Raw genomic sequence first — 16,546 nt, forward strand, 5'->3', positions numbered from 1 at the left:
CAAGGAATCGGAGTGAAAATCGAGCAGCTAGAAATGGAGCTGGTATCCTTTTGGGATGGCTGCATCACAGGTGGTAGTTTAACCCACTATATCATAATGTCAAAACCAAGTACAAACAATTTTAACACTAAAAAATGGAATAGAGAAAAGTATGTTTTCAATTATTTAATACATAAGCTTATAAAATATATATTAATAAACCATCAAAGATTAAAGCAGGCACCAAAGATCTAAAGAAATTGAAACTAAGTATCTTCATCAAGAATGTAATTATCTGAGAATAAGTGTTTGAAAGTAATAAAAACCTTCAGTTAAATAGAGAAATGGGATATATTAGTTTAATTGTTTTCTAATGAAACAAGTATCAAGAGAATAAAATAATGCATTCCAGCTAATAATATTATTAAAATATGTTTTTCCCGTTCACAGAAAATATCCATTTTAACTATAAGAATGTTTCCTTTCTTGTAGACTTCTGCTTTGGTAACATTCCTGAATAAGTTAGGCACTTTAATCTTTATTATTGTTTTAATTCACGTAATTATTCTCTGCATTATGTGTTATTAGTTCCACTTCTGTATATGAAGAGACCGAGAATCGGAGAAATTAAATAATTTGCTCAAGGGCACACAGGTAGTTGGCTTCTTGGATTTCACACCCGTATACCAACCTGATTTTAATCCCATTTTTTTCTACCCTGGCCCTAAGGTCTTTACTGAAAGGCAATTCATTAAAATATGAAAAAAAAAATGGAAACAGGCTGGTCCATTTTCAATGAAAAATGAGATGGGATTCTTCTTGGTGGCAATATGGATTTTGAGCTCTGCTTTTGTTACGAAATTCTAGCCCTTTACAAATGAAAAGTTTGATCTTTAAACAATGGCTATTTTCAGTCAGTTTATTAAAAGACTAAAAATGGAAAGAAAGAACACAAGGAATACGGTTTTAATCCAATAATGTCCTAGACATAAAAGTGCTTGATTAATTGAAAATTTTCACTGCTCATACAGTTGCTCTGATACTGAGCAGTTTTAGACACAGTTGGCTTAAAACCAAATGATTCCTTTGAGACCTTTTTCTACCCCCAAAGCAGCAATACACCTTAAGAAATCCTCATTGGCAGGAGCTTCAAAGCTGCCGCAGCATTTTGTATGACAAAATGTGTGACAGGAACTCCTCTCGCTGGGAATGCCATTAGGAGCCTAGGAAGTATGCCAACAGACTAAGCAATCCATCAGCCTGGAAGATGTAGCTCCTTGGCTTTTTCGTTCTATTTTAAAGAGAATCAAAATAAATGTGAGTCCATTGTATCAGAAACATTCTTGAAGCATTGGGAGGATGATCTGCTTCCGGCACTGAAGGCAGAGGAGGCTGCATGGCAAGGGACATGGAATGTCCTGGGAATGACCAGTAGTTGAAAAGGAGCCACAGTCCTACAATCCATTGAACTGAATTATGCTAACTACTTGAAAGAACATGAAAGAGGATCTCAACCTTCAAATGAGAAGGAAAGTGTGTGACACTTAACTTTCAGGCCTGTGAGACTCCAAGTACTGAAACCAATGAGGTTATTTCTACCTTTGCATACACAGATGCAGCAAGCTAATAAATTAGTACCATTTTAAGCCCATTCAGTTTGTGGTAATCTGTAACAGAAAATGGAAGATTAATACAGAGGACCATGACTTAGAAAGCTGCCTTTAAGTATTTGAAAGTAAGAGAGAGTCCAATATTTTGAAATGTAAAGACCTTAAAACCATAGCATGTTATTCATAATTGGTGCGGTTCTTTAAAGATTCATTATTTATTTGAAAGGTAGAATTACACAGAAAGAAAGAGAGGGAGAGATATCAATCTTCCATTCACTTGTTCACTCCCCAGATGGCCACAATAGTTGAAACTGGCCAGGCTGAAGCCACGAAGGAGTTTCAGCCAGGTCTCCCACATGGATGACAGGGGTCAAAGAGCATGGGTCATCTTCTACCTCCTTCCCAGGCTCATTAGTAGGCAATTATATCAGAAGAGGGGCAGCCCGAGCTCAACTCATTGTTCATAAGACATGCTGATACTTCAAGCATCAGCTCAACTGACTATGCCACAAGCCACCCCCTAATGTGGCTCAATTCATTGGGATTCAGAGGAGTTCAGCAGGGAATGCCTACTGTGAGTAAGTAGTCAATGATCCATGGGTTCTAATTCAATGAGTGTTGAGTTGTGGCCTGTATTTATGGCTCCCTACCAGGGAAAAGCTCTGGCAGAGTTACTTAAAATGAACATCATTTGGCCTATAAACTGCATACTAAGTTTCCACACAAATTCTATTAAAATCAGTCATAAGGTCAAGTGATTGACATGAAACTTCTGAGAATACAAAGATGATTTTAATCTGGGACTCCCTGGGTTAAAAGAGTCCCCAAAAGTCAAGGGGTAAATTTTATATATTTATATAGGTGATTATATAATAAAAACACATAGGTCTGCCAAAAGCTCATGAAATGGACTTTTGCACTGGAACACCCATGCATGCCACTGCCTTTTGCACCGGCATGCCCAGAAAGAGTGCCACCTTCTGTGCTAGTGTGCACAGGTGGGTGGGCTTGTGGGGACCTGTGGGTTATACCGAGGAAGGTAAAGTGAAGCAAGGGGTTTCTCCATATGCTTGGTCCTGGGCAGGGGAAAGGGGGGAAAGGGGGGAAACCCTAGGTTAGCATGTTGGCTTGTTGTGCTGGTAGACCAGGCTTGGAGAACTTTGAATGGGCCTCAATCTTGAGTGTGCGGAGGGATAATGTATCAGGCCAAAAAACATGCCAGGAGTTTGGGACATTGGTGGGTGGGCAGAATTGCAGGCCCGCACACTACCCCCCAGGAATACTGGGCTTCAGAGGGGTGGGCTGGGGATCCCATGTGCTCCCAGGCACAGGGACAATGGGTTGATAGGGGAAGAGGGTAAGGGACGGTGAAGGAAGGAAGGATCACTGCGGGAGTAGGTTGCAGGTGAGGAATAACTTCTGAGGGACGTCAATCAACAAGGCCACTGTATTTACAGGTAAGCATGGAGGCTGAGACCATGCAATTTTGAGGGAGGAAAATTGGGGGGAGGTCTTTCTGGGTCAGACTGATGTACCAGCCCACAGGGGAGACCTGAGTTGGGCTAGTTAGCATGGGTCACAGTCAACCACCACTCACCAGTGTACACTAAAGCTAGGGCTGGGGGAGCTACCTGACAGGGTTAGATCACAGTACCTGCCAATGAGAGTCACAACAGGGGATGGGTAATGTTAGGCTGGGAATGACACCAACCAGCATATGAAATAAACAGGTCTGGGGGCAGGTTCTGTGGGAAATATGTGGGATCACCCCCTTGGAACTGCAGTTTAACTGGTTTGCTTAAGAACTAGAAGTAGTGATGGGCTGAGCTAGGCATGATCATGGAGCCCTCTGACACCTAGGCACAAGGGTTGGGAACAGGCTAGTCCATGCTGCTGTACCTGCAAGTGCACACAAGAATAGGGTTTAGGGCAAGTGAGACACAATATCCACCGACTCATACATAGGCCAAAACACAGGAGGCAGATTATGCCAGGTAAGGGCATAATGCCCTTTAGAACATATGAGATTTGGGTAACTCCCCTGGTGGGCTATAGCTCATGCTAGTGAATATGTTATTCAGGTCTGGGAGTTGATCAGGCCAGGCAAGGTAGGTGCTCCACTCCTTGGAAAGTGTGTGGGTTGGTTCTGGAGGGGGGTTGACTTGGCAAGGCTGGGCCAATCTTAGCTCACTAGCACATGCAAGAGCCAGGCTGGAGTGTGGTAATCCTGTTAGGGGGGCTGTGGGAGGTTCAGCTGCTGGACCACTGCTCCCACTGGCAAGCAAGAGAACCAGGCTGCAGACCAGGCTGGACTGAGTTATAACACCTGTTGGCCTGAATGTGAACTGAGCTAGGGAAAGACCAGTGCTGGAACAACTGACTACACCCACTGGTGCATGCATGAGCCACATTGTAAGTGTTGGCTGGTTGGGCTTTGCGCACCATCAGCTGGCAAGTGTTGGGACTGGGAGCAAATCCTGTCAAGATAGACAGTGGAACCACCTGGAGAATGCAAGATCTAGGACTAGGAGGGAGCCCAGCAGGGAGACTGTGGGCACCTCTCTAATGGGTTGCAACTCCTCCTGGTGAGCATGGAAAGCAAGGCTGGGTGTGGGCCTGGCTAGACAGGTGGTGGAACCCGCCAGTATGATTGTGAGCTGGATAGTGTGCTCAGTTGGGCTGAGTTAGGCTTCAATACCCATTGACATGTATGAGAGCTGAATGTGATACGGGACAGACTGGACCAGGCTGCTGCATATACTGGCAAGCACAAGACCCAGGACTGGAGGCGTGCCTAGTGGGGATTATTGCAGGTTGTTCCAACTAGGCTGCAGCTCCTGCTGGTATACATGAGGGCTGTGTGTGTAGTGGGCAGGTTTGGGCTGGGCCATAGCATCCATTGGTTTACATAAGAGATGGGGCTGGGGACAGAACTGACCCAGCAATTCCAACTACCAATGTGTGCATAAGCTGATGTGTGTGATGAAGTGAGTCAGACCCCATACTGGCAGGCACACACAAGAGTCAGGTCTGGGATCACTTCAGACTAGGTTTCTTTGGGGGTTTCCCCATTTAAACTGCTGGACTTACAACTCCCATGCGGAGAATTGCAGGACCTGTGGTCTGACTGGAGTATATGTGCCAAAACTAGGCCTTCTCAGTGGCTAAGATGGAGCAGTGGATGGCATGCCCAGTTGCATGTGGAGAATTGCAGGTTCATTGGTGCCTACAGAGGACATACGGTACTTTAGTAGAAGATGGAACTAATTGGCCAACTACCATGGCCAAATGTTGACAGCAAATATCTGGGTGAGCGAAGACTCTGGGATGAAATACCTCTACCAATGGACCTTGGAAGGATTTCTTCATTCTTAGATCAGTGTTATCAACAACATTTCAGGACTATCAAATCTGCTTGATCAGAACCCTTGGACAATGCACCAAAATAGGGCCTCTGGGATGACATCAGATGTCCATTCCTCAACTCCAGGTACTGAGGTGGTTGGCAGGCTGGATGTGGCTTTTCCCCTTGCCTCCTCCCTTCCCCCAGATACAGGAAGGAGTAAAAGAAAATGTGGAAACAATGGTCTAACCCACTTTTCCCATCCTAATCAACTATGTAAACATCATTAAAAATAAAATTTTAAAAATTCATGAAAATGTATAACGTGAAAATACTATTCACTTATTTCTAACCAAAACATTATGTTTTTACTTAAAGATTTATTTATTTTTATTGGAAAGTCAGATATACAGAAAGGAGGGGAGAAAGAGAGGATCTTCCATGTGCTGATTTATCCCTAAGTGCCGTAAGCTGAGCTGAGCCACTCCAAAGCCAGGAGCCAAGAGCCTCCTCTGGGTCTCCCACACACAGGTGAAGGGTTCCAACACCTTGGGCTGTCCTCAACTACTTTCCCAGGTCTTAAACAGGGAGCTGAATTGGAAACAGGGACGCCTGATTAGAACCAGTACCTTTATGGGATCCTGGCATATGCAGGGTGACAACTTCAGCCACTGAGCTATTGTTCCAGGCCCTAAACTTTTGTTTTAATTTCATTTTCCATCAGCTTTTTAAAATTCCCCAATAAAATAAACAAATTAAGTATAGAGAATTGCTGTGATGTAAGACAGTGAAGTAGGGTAGAACAATTTTAAGTTTTCAAGATGGCTAGAACTGGAATTTAGTAGCGATATTGAGGCAGACCTGTATTCATTCTCTGCACATCTCAGTTTTTCCAACTTTTGTAAATTCCCACACAAAATAAAGGATACTCAGATGAGAACAGAGAAGTTTTAAAGATTGATTTAAAAGGCAAATACAGGGGCTGGAGAGAGGGGGGGATTTCCCATCTGCTGCCTCAGTGTCCAAATGGCCTCAAACTCCTTCCAGGGCTGGACCAAGCCAGAGTAGGAGGCAGGAACACCATCCATCCGTCTTCATCATGTGGATAGCAGGAGCCCAAGCACTTGGAGACATTTTCTACTGCCTCTCCAAATACATCAGCAGGGAACCAGATGGGAAACAGTTAACAGGTCTCAAGCTCATGTTCCAATGTGGGAATGGTATCATCTCAGGCAGCAACTTAATCCACTGTGTCATAATGCCAGCCCCAAACAGAGAATTATTTTAAGACTAAGTATAGATTGTAGAACCACAGGGACATATTTATACTAAAAAATTATTTAGCAGTGGTCCGAAATTCAGATTTCACTGGGCATCCTGTAGTTTGTTTTGTCTCACAACCCTATTTCAGGGATATACCTGCAGGCATCTAAGGATTTTTGGAAGAGTTAAATGACAGAGTATGTGCAAACTGCACAAATGAGTGCTTGGCAAATATGTGGCAGTGCTACAATACACTTTCCTATTTTTTGACCTTAATATCTACTCTACTTTCGGCAAGGTGCCTGGGAAGAAGCTTTAAAAGAGAGAGATGTTGTCCTTTAAATTTTTACCATGGTTTTGTTCAAAGTTTCAGAAAGATGCAGAGTACAGAAGATTCTTGTTTTGCACTACTCCAATTTCACTATCATTAATAAATGTACTTATTTTCATATGAAATTACCATTTCATGAGAAATCTGATGACAGAAGGAAAAGTGAAGTACTTAGTTCTTCAGAAATTCTTCAGATGTTCCAATAAAGTTTTAAACTGTATTGATTTCTTATATTCAAATTCTGTAGATATTGTTTATAGCTTTGCTATGATTCCACATGATAATTTGGTGGATCTACCAAAACATATATTCTAAACCCCATATCGCACCCCTGAGAAAGTTTAATTAAATCAGATTGGTTCTGATGGTGATGCTAGCTGCAGTGATAATGCTTATGTTACATTATCCTTATTTACTGTCTAAGATAATTAAGCAGTGATCATTTGATTATTTCCGTGGAAAATGACAGAGAGGAAGAAACAAATTCTTCTATTATTTATCTTTGCTGTCTTTATTGATAAATTATTCATGTAATATTGTGGCACATGCTAAGCACAGTAAACTAGCAGGCATTTCTCCCATTTTACCCTCCAACATGCACACATATAAATTAATGCACACATACACACAGGAAAATGCAGACTCAGTGAATACCCAGTTATCTCACATTTCATATAAGGCAGAAAAATACTCACATTTATTTTTCTTTCTAGTTTGCTTTTCTAAACAATTCAGGATATATGACAATGAGATGACACAGATATATTGCTCTGTGGAGATACGTGCTTTCATGACATTGGCAAGTGGTTTGAGATTGATGACACAAAACTGCTCCAGCAGTTGATCTGGCATTGTCTGCTCTTCTCCTCTAATGAAAGAAGGAGCTACACATGGATCATAATTATCAAGAACTATCTGTTACTGTCAGTGACCAAAGAAAATCACATTGTTTCCCCGTGTGTGTGCTCAATATTACTGCTGAAGATTAAATAAAAGTAATGCATTCTGTACACAAAAGGAATACATTAAAATTAGCAGAGATATTTGTAAAATGCCACGATAGTAGGGTGAGTTCAAGGCATTATTCATGATGATAATTTTTGGTTTTGTTTTAACAGTGAAAGTAACATACATGTGTGCAATGATAACTATTGTGTTGTCTCAGAACTTTATGGGAGCTAACATGTAATCACTAGCATGAACTACATTAAGAGAAGTAACCAAGCAAATAAAACCTTTCTGGACATTCTCTAATGTTGTCAAAATATGCTTAATCACATGGTTATATCATTGGATACATGACGTGTTTTTCAAATAAGAAATATGACTATGAAGCACTAATACTTTAAAATGCTTTCAGTGTGAAAAGAAACAAAAATAAATATTGTGCTTTTGACAGGAAATAGAGCAGAACTCTATGTAATTTTATCTCTGTTATATAAACTGGAATGACTTTCCCACATTGTTTTGAAACCCTGAAATTCAATATCATAGGAGTCTTTAAAAAATGGGAAAAATGAATGGGAAAAGACCATTATGAAAAATCAGCATGAATTTCAAAATTTTTGCATGAAAATAAACTTATCTTTTAATTCCATTTTCCACGAACCTTTTGAAGTCTCTTTTACATGTAGCTTTGAAATGAAAATGACAACAGAAATACTATTACCTTTACTGGATATATACTTTCAATTATTCATGATAATGAAATAGAGCTTGAAAAATATGGATGTCAATCAAATGTGGTTTTATAGTCAGCTATTCACAGCCCCAGCATGCACTATTATTATTTGAGATATTTATTTAATTTGAGTGAGAGAAATCACTTCCATCTGCTAGCTGACTCCCCAAATGCCTGCAATGGCCAGGACTGGGCCAGGTCCAGACACGAGAGCTGGGAACACAAGTGAGCTCTCCTTTTGAGTGGCAGGAACTCAAATACTTGAGCCATTACTGTTGCCTGCCAGGGTCTGCATCACCATGGATCTGGGACTCATAGCTAGTGCCCAGACTAAACTAATATACTCCGGGGTGGAATGTAGATATCTTAACTGCTAAGCTAAATGCTCACTCCAAGCTCTTTTTTTAAATTATATTCTTAAATTATATTAGCTGTATATATGCAAATGTTAGAGAAATTGGTGACATAGCAATTTCCAAGCTTAGGAGAAACTGAGCGATCTTTTGCCACATTACTCAGTTGCTGCAATTGATGACACAGAACAGAAAGGACAATCAAAATTAAGAGCTCCAAAGTTCTCAATGAATATTACATTGTATTGTAGTATATTCTGCTTTGACTTTGTGCACTCAGTGGCATGACTTGGCATCCTTCAACACTTCTGTACTTGTCGACTGATGCAACGCTCTGAAATTCACGTTCAGAGGATATGCATTTGCTGGTTTTTTTTTCTGTTTTTGCTTTTTTTTTTTTATTAATAAGAAAACCAAGAGCAAGTTTCTTATAAAACACAGCCAGTAATTTCATGTATAATTGATAGCTAACTATAAAACATATACCCTGTTAACACATGTTCTTTAAAAAAGATTTTATTGGAAAGTCAAATCAGATTTATGGAGAAAAGGAGAGACAGAGAGAATGGTCTCTCTGCTGGCTCACTCCTCAAATGGTCGCAATGGCTGAGGTTGAACCAATCTGAAGCTAAGAGCTTCTTCCAGGTCTCTCACATGGGTGCAGGGTCCCAAGGCTTTGGGCCATACTCTACTGCTTTCCCAGGCCACAGAGAGCTACAAGGGAAGTGGAGCAGCTGGGACATGAACAGGTGCTCATATGTTATCCTGGTGCTTTCAAGGTAAGGATTCAGTCACTGAGCTATCACACCAGGCCCAATGCATATTTTTTTTTTTAAGATTTACTTTTATTGGCAAGGCAGTTATATACAGGGAGGAGAGACACAAAGGAAGATCTTCTGTCCAATGGTTCACTCCCCAAGTGACCACAACAGCCAGAGCTGAGCCAATCCGAAGCCAGAAGCCAGGAGCCTCTTCCAGGTCTCCCACATGGGTACGGGGTCCCAAGGCTTTGGGCCGTCCTCGACTGCTTTCCCAGGCCACACACAGGGAGCTGGATGGGAAGCAGGGCCACTGGGATTAGAACCAGCACCCATATGGGATCCTGGCACATACAACGCGAGGACTTTAGCCGCTACGCCTTCAGGCTAGGCCCCCAATGCTTATTCTACAGCTATTTTATAATAGGAGTAGGATTGCCTATTTAAATGAGGTTGAATGGGGATATCATAATCATTGAAATAAGTGCTATTTTTGATACTTGACAAAAAATTGCCATTTTGGTCAATGATATTTGCATTTTGCTATTTTTATGTTTTGTTTTTTTCTTCTATGTTATTTAGCTGAACTAAGTTGCCTTACATACTCAGTTTCTCTGTTATTTATAAGGGAAAATCTTTTCAAAAACTCTATACTTAGATGACATTTAGATGACTAAAATATTTGACATTATCAAGTATTAAAGATATGAAGATATTAGAATACTTACACATTGCTCATGTTAATTTGAATTTGTGCTAATCTTTTGCAAAATATAAAAAATACCTAGAAGCACTTAATGTGCACAGAAACTAATTTTATTGCAGGATATATACCCAACAGAAATAAATGCCTGAGAAAACACAAGGCATGTGCAGTAATGGTAACAGAAAATTTGTTCGTGGTAACAAAAAGCTGGAAGTTATATTGATAAATTTTGATATATTCACTCAAGGGAATACTACAGAATAATGAAAAAGAGCGGGCTACCAACATACAGAACAATTTGCTGAAGTCCGTCCTCCATGTTACTTTTTGATATTTATTATGTATGTATTTGAAAGACAACGGAGTGACACAATGCTGAGAGAAAAGTAGTCAAACATAAAAGTATCCATGCTACATAATTTGTTATATAGATCAAAAAGGCAAAATTAGCCCATGGTAATAAAACTCATTTAGTGAGTGAGGCAGTTTGTAGCATCTGTGTGTGTGTGTGTGTGTGTGTGTGTGTGTATCCATGGGTGTATATCTATATCTATCCTTGCCTGTCCAAAAACAAACAAACTTCTAACAATAAGATTAAGATATCAGACTTTACCAACATTGTATGTCGGTAACAATTTATTTTCACAGGTGAGAAGAGAAAATCTAATATAACAGTTACCATGGTCAGCTAAGTAAATATATACTCAGTAATCCTTGATGCTTATAATTAAGCACTAGTACATTTTTTTTTTCTGGATCGGGGAGTCAAAACAAATGGCAAAAGTCTTCATTTCTCTGGATATTTACATGTGTTCACATGTGTTGCCATGTTTCTTTCATGTATGTCCACAGTGTAACCAGATGGCTACAGAGCTGCTGCAGCACGGCACACCCTCCTGTGCTCCTACCCAGGAGGCTGACCCCCACTGACTCCCACAGCTCACATCATGACCATTATCCATAAAAGCTGAAATTTCTTTTTCTGCTGTGAGAAGAAGTGATTTCTCCCAAGAGCTACCATTATGAAAACACAATGCCCCCCATTATGCAATATATTTGACCTCTTAATCACCAATAAGCGAACTAAACTTCTCTATTTGAATGATTCTCATGTAGACCACAGTTTCTCATCCTTCTAGATCATGTATACCGCTGTGTTTGATGTTACAGAGACATCTACAGATATACAGATGATCTGCCACCCTTTGCCTAATGCTGTCTATATTACCCTATCATCCAGCTAAGATTCCTTGATCCATCATCTAAATTACTCATTTTCAGTTACCTGCAATTGTTTCATTTTATGTTTTCTCAATTATGTATGCTTGACTAAAAGTCATCTATGCAAACACTTTATGGCTTCAGCCAAGAAGCTGGAATAAGCACAAAACTTCATACAAATATTCTGTTTGGACCTATCTTACATCCATGTTCACACATTTCAGTGCACACAACTTTGGCAGATGATCTTTGCTGTGCATTTACTGATTTTCTACTCTTCAAATTATTATGTTCATGATTTTCTCCCTTTACTCAAATAGCTGATTTTTTCCCACCTATTCCCTTTCCCTTAGCTGTATTCTTATCTAATTTCATTCTTTTGACAAAACAGAAAAATAGTGAGACAATTCCCTCAGCTTCTTACAATCAAATCTATTATTTCGCCTGCTTTGTGCTCAAACCCACTGCAATTCCTCCTCTGTGGTGCTCCTGTGTCTAAGGCTCATCTCTTCTTGATGTCAGATTTTATCTTCTCTGGGATGATACTCTTACAAATACATATGCTTTGCCCTAGAATGTCAAGTCTGTCTATTCACTGTGAATTTTCTAAAATATGCAAACTGTAATTTAACAACCATCATTGGGTCTGGCACAATAGTGTAGTGGTTAAAGTCCTTGCCTTACACGTGACGGAATCCCATATGGGTGCTAGTTCTAATCCCAGCAGCCCTGCTTCCCATCCAGCCCCCTGCCTGTGGCCTGGGAAAGCAGTTGAGGACGGCACAAAGCTTTGGGACTCTGCACCTGTGTCAGAGACCTAGAAGAAGCTCCTGGCTCGTGACTTCGGATTGGCTCAGCTCTGGCTGTTGTGGTCACTTGGGGGAGTGAACCATTGGAAGGAAGATCTTCCTTTGTGTCTCTCCTCCTCTCTATACATCTGCCTTTCCAATAAAAATACTAAACAAATCTTCACAAAAAAACAACCATCACTGAAACATTCCTGAGATACCGAATCAGTACTGGCTTAGCTATGTCAAGATAACAAATGGAGCTAGTCAACTCAGTGGCCAGAATGCAAAAATGGTTTTTTTTTTAAGCCACAGTCCAACAGGATTACATTGGCATTTCTTGGAGGCTTGCCTGAAGATTCATGCAACTTCCTAGATCGTTTCCATGTTGTGGTTTGCCATTGTAGGGTAGAAATAATTGGAAAGCTGCATGAAATGTATTTAAAGCTCATGCCTGGAAATGGCATATATCATTTGTACTAATATCCCATTGTCCTGATGCAACTTTGTAGTCAAAACAGAAATACAAGAGACTGAAAAAAACATTCTTCTCATGATTAGGAAGAAGAAATTCTGCTGAAAACCAACAGTATGTTCTCTGGCATAGTAGTATTGGGAAACATTAAGATGCAGAATTGTTCTACCATAGGATAGTGTGGTATTTACAAACACCCATGCCCTGGTGATTTCAGGCTGAGGTCAGCCTCAACTAATGTACTTCTGAATTGCAGCTGAGCAAATATGCCCTATGTTGCGAAAGACACCTCTTAGGTCAGGGGTAGGGAACATTGGATCTGCAGGCTTTTTAATAATTATTTGGTCTGACCCTTCCAAGGCAACTGCAGGTCAGACTTGAAATTCAAAAAGTCCATTGCTGACTAATTTTTAAGTTGATAATTTTGTGTGGCCTGTAATGATGCTATCCACATCCAAATGGTCCTTGGCAGAAAAGTGAACTGGCACTCCTGTGTTAACTAGAAAAGCAGAATATATTGGTGCTTCCAACTCCAGGTGAACTCTGAGGTAGGCCAAGGGGATACAGCAGAGAACATTGTGTCTGTCATATATCTCTGTCCTACAAACTCATATACATATCATAGATACTTGTGCAAATAGTCGCTTTTTAATACATCTCTATCTCATCTCACCATTATCAAAATCATTTTCTAATGTAAATTTTTTGGCCTAGTTACATTTGTTCTCCCTACCAAGGACATGAATTTCACAAAAAATGAGGTCCTTATGCTTCTTATTCATCTTAACTCCCTGTGTACCTTGGGCAGTGATTAAATTACATATGGCAAATGCCTTTTAAGTGAAGGAAAGACCAACATTCTTGGCAAATTTCCTATTAAACATATTAGAATCATTTTCTAGAACACACTGACTTAATGCCTACATTATCAAATTCTTAAAGGCTTATGATTTTCCTTTTCTTGTTAGAGGAAGAACTGTGCTTTCTCAGCTGTGATTGTTTTGCATTCTTACTACTATAGATGTCAGCATATTATGGCCAGTTGATGGTACTTCTGAAAACTGCCATCCGCCAGCCAAAAGAATAAGTGATAAAGGATACAGAGAAAAATATCTTTAAGCTCAACTCAAATGAACACATCTGCACGTACATCGCCAAGTGTACGCTGGTTTCCCAAGAAAGAATTGTGCATGTGATGAACTGGAACGGGATGAAAGGAAAGGGAGAGAGAATGAAAACTTTCAGGAGGAAATCAGCCCTAACTAACATCTAAAATGGAAGTTGTAGAAGGAAGATGGATTTTAACTGAAAAATTGAAAGAGCCTAAATATGTGTGTTCACAGAGGAAATTTGTCAAAATAAGGTATTACGTACCTGTTGCAAGGTGAGTGAGAGTGCATTGGAGGTGGGGCAGATTTTCATGTGGATGCTGAAGAGAACAAGGCAAGCTTCGGCTGACGTGGAGATTGCTATTGTGTACCATGAATAACAGCTAAATTCTTCCGATGCTGAAACAGATGTCTGTAAATACTTAGACCTCTGAAATGACTGGGCTTATTGTATAACCTCAGTAAGAAAATATTAGCCAGAGTTTTGTACCTACAGTTTTTTTGCCTCTTAAAATTACTGCTAAGGTGTGTGTGTGCGTGCGTGTGTGTGTGTGTGTGTGTGTGTGTGTGTGTGTGTGTGTTTAGGATGAGTTTGTTACACTGAGTCAGGTTTTGAGCCATCCTGGAGAGGTCTATGAGAACAGATGCTCATCAGAGATTCATGTTGTGGATTAACCAAAGGGCATTTCTGAAGCTAGTGTTCAACTCTTAATACAGAGTCCCAGTTTTTTTTTTTTCCAGATCACTCTTACCTGTATTCGTTTCCTTAATTATAAATCAATGTTGAAATCTTCTTCACGTGTTTAATCTTTTCATACAAATTCTTTGAGAAAAGCTAAAATGGGAGGTTGCCTTCAAACATTTTCCTGAAATTGTCTATAGATCACTCACAGTGAAGATAACTGTTCAAATGCCTAGCAATGAAGATGCAAACTATTTCAAAGGAAAAATAGTGAGATGATATTTTGCTCGTTATTATCCATATGTGCATGTATGTTCATTTTGAAAATAAATCTTTATTAAGATTTGGCTCTTTGCTAGGCATTTTTTTTTAAGATTTAATTTTACTGAAATGTCAGATACATAGAGAGAGCAGGAGAGACAGAGAGGAAGATCTTCTGTCTGCTAATTCACTCCAAGTGGCCACAATGGCTGGAGCTGCACCAATCTGAAGCCAGGTGTCAGGAGCTTCTTTTGAGTCTCCCACATGGGTACAGAGTCCCAAGGCTTTGGGTTGTCCTCCACTGCTTTCCTAGGCCACAAACAGGGAGCTGGATGGGAAGCGGGGCTGCTGGGATTAGAACTGGTGCCATGTGGGATCCTGGGCATGTTCAAGGCAAGGACTTTAGCTGCTAGGCTACTGAGCCAGGCCCTGCTAGGCATTTTTTATCAACCAATTTAAGATTCTACGTGGGGGTTGGGCAATGTTTTCCCTCATTGGTGATTCTCAGGGTCAGACATCACACATTAGAGTATAAAATTCACTGTTTCATGATTTCAGCTTCCTGCTAAGACATATCCTGGCAGGCAACATGTCAACAGCTGAAATAGTTGGGTCCCTCCACACACCTGGGAGACCCAGACTGAGTTCTAGAACTCTGGTATTTGGAGAGTGAATCACTTGATAAAGGTCTGTTTCCGTATGTCTCATTGTCTCTCTGCCTTTCTGATAAATTAACTAATAAAATTCTACTTACAATTTCACACCCATCTCTAAAGTATCTCACATTCTTTGTGTTTTCACACATCTATGGCTGTACTACTTCTCTAATTAAACGAGCTCCATGATGGGGAAGATTTTCTTACTTATTCTTCATTTTATCCTTGCATCTAAAACAGAGACTCATGGAAAGATACTTGGGGAACACATGCTAGAAAACGAACAAATAAGGTGGGAAGTTTTTTGAATAGCTGAAGAAGGGACAAAGATAGATTTTTACCACCCCAAACTGAAGTTCTGAGTAATTGTCTTCCCTTTTACCTTACTAAAGACCTTCTGTATGCTGAGACACACAGGGAAGCTCCAGCTGTGCCGATAAGAACAAGTCCCTTTCCTGTGGACCTCGGATTGTTGTATGTACCAAGGACCTTTCCTATGGATTATACTTCGATCCATTATAAATGCCTATAGTATCATTTCATATTTTTATATCAGAATTGAGAAGATATTTGAGCACAGCTATCTCCCTCCTCCTTTTCAAACAGAGTAGATTCTTGGTCGTTGTATCTGTGAAAATCTCACCAATATCATTTGAGAAATGCTTTTAATAAGCAACTATTACATGTTGTTGTACTAAAGTCAAATGAAGTTCTAGTTCAAGAGTTTCAACAGTTAAGTAAAAGTATTTACTGTGCAAATAGGACTTATGTGAACAATTGAGAAATGGGAAAATTATAATGCCCTTATCAAAGAAGCCATCTTTTTTATGTGGTTACGATTTGAATATAATTATTAAATTTTGCTTTGACAGTGTTGGATTTTTGCATAAATGACATGACATTTAAATGTGTTTTCAAAAACAAAATCTTTCCTAGGTTTTTACATTTCAAAAGACAATTCCAACCCTCCATTTTGTCACTTTGAACTAGGCTTCTTATGTGGGTAGAAAGAATTCCATGCTGTGCAAACCTCAGTATATGGGAACAAACCTGACCTCTGATAAACCACAATTTTCATGTCAGTCTGTAACTTGCTCCAAGCTGAATTCTAATCCCCATTTCCCAGTTATTAGGTACTGATTAATTACACATTGCCTATTAATAATTTTCAATTTAAGTGATTGTTGAACATTATTTGTCTAGTTCATTAATTTTTCTATAAGACATCTTGACAGTTCATTCTATAGCCTAAATACCCTTTTTGTAAAGAAACTTTGCTTGAATTGCTTACAGAATAATCCCCTACTCAAATCTAATCAATAAACCTCTT

Source organism: Ochotona curzoniae, unplaced genomic scaffold (assembly GCF_017591425.1).
Source record: "Ochotona curzoniae isolate NIBS_2020 unplaced genomic scaffold, NIBS_Ocur_1.0 contig_1274, whole genome shotgun sequence".
NCBI lineage: Eukaryota > Metazoa > Chordata > Mammalia > Lagomorpha > Ochotonidae > Ochotona > Ochotona curzoniae.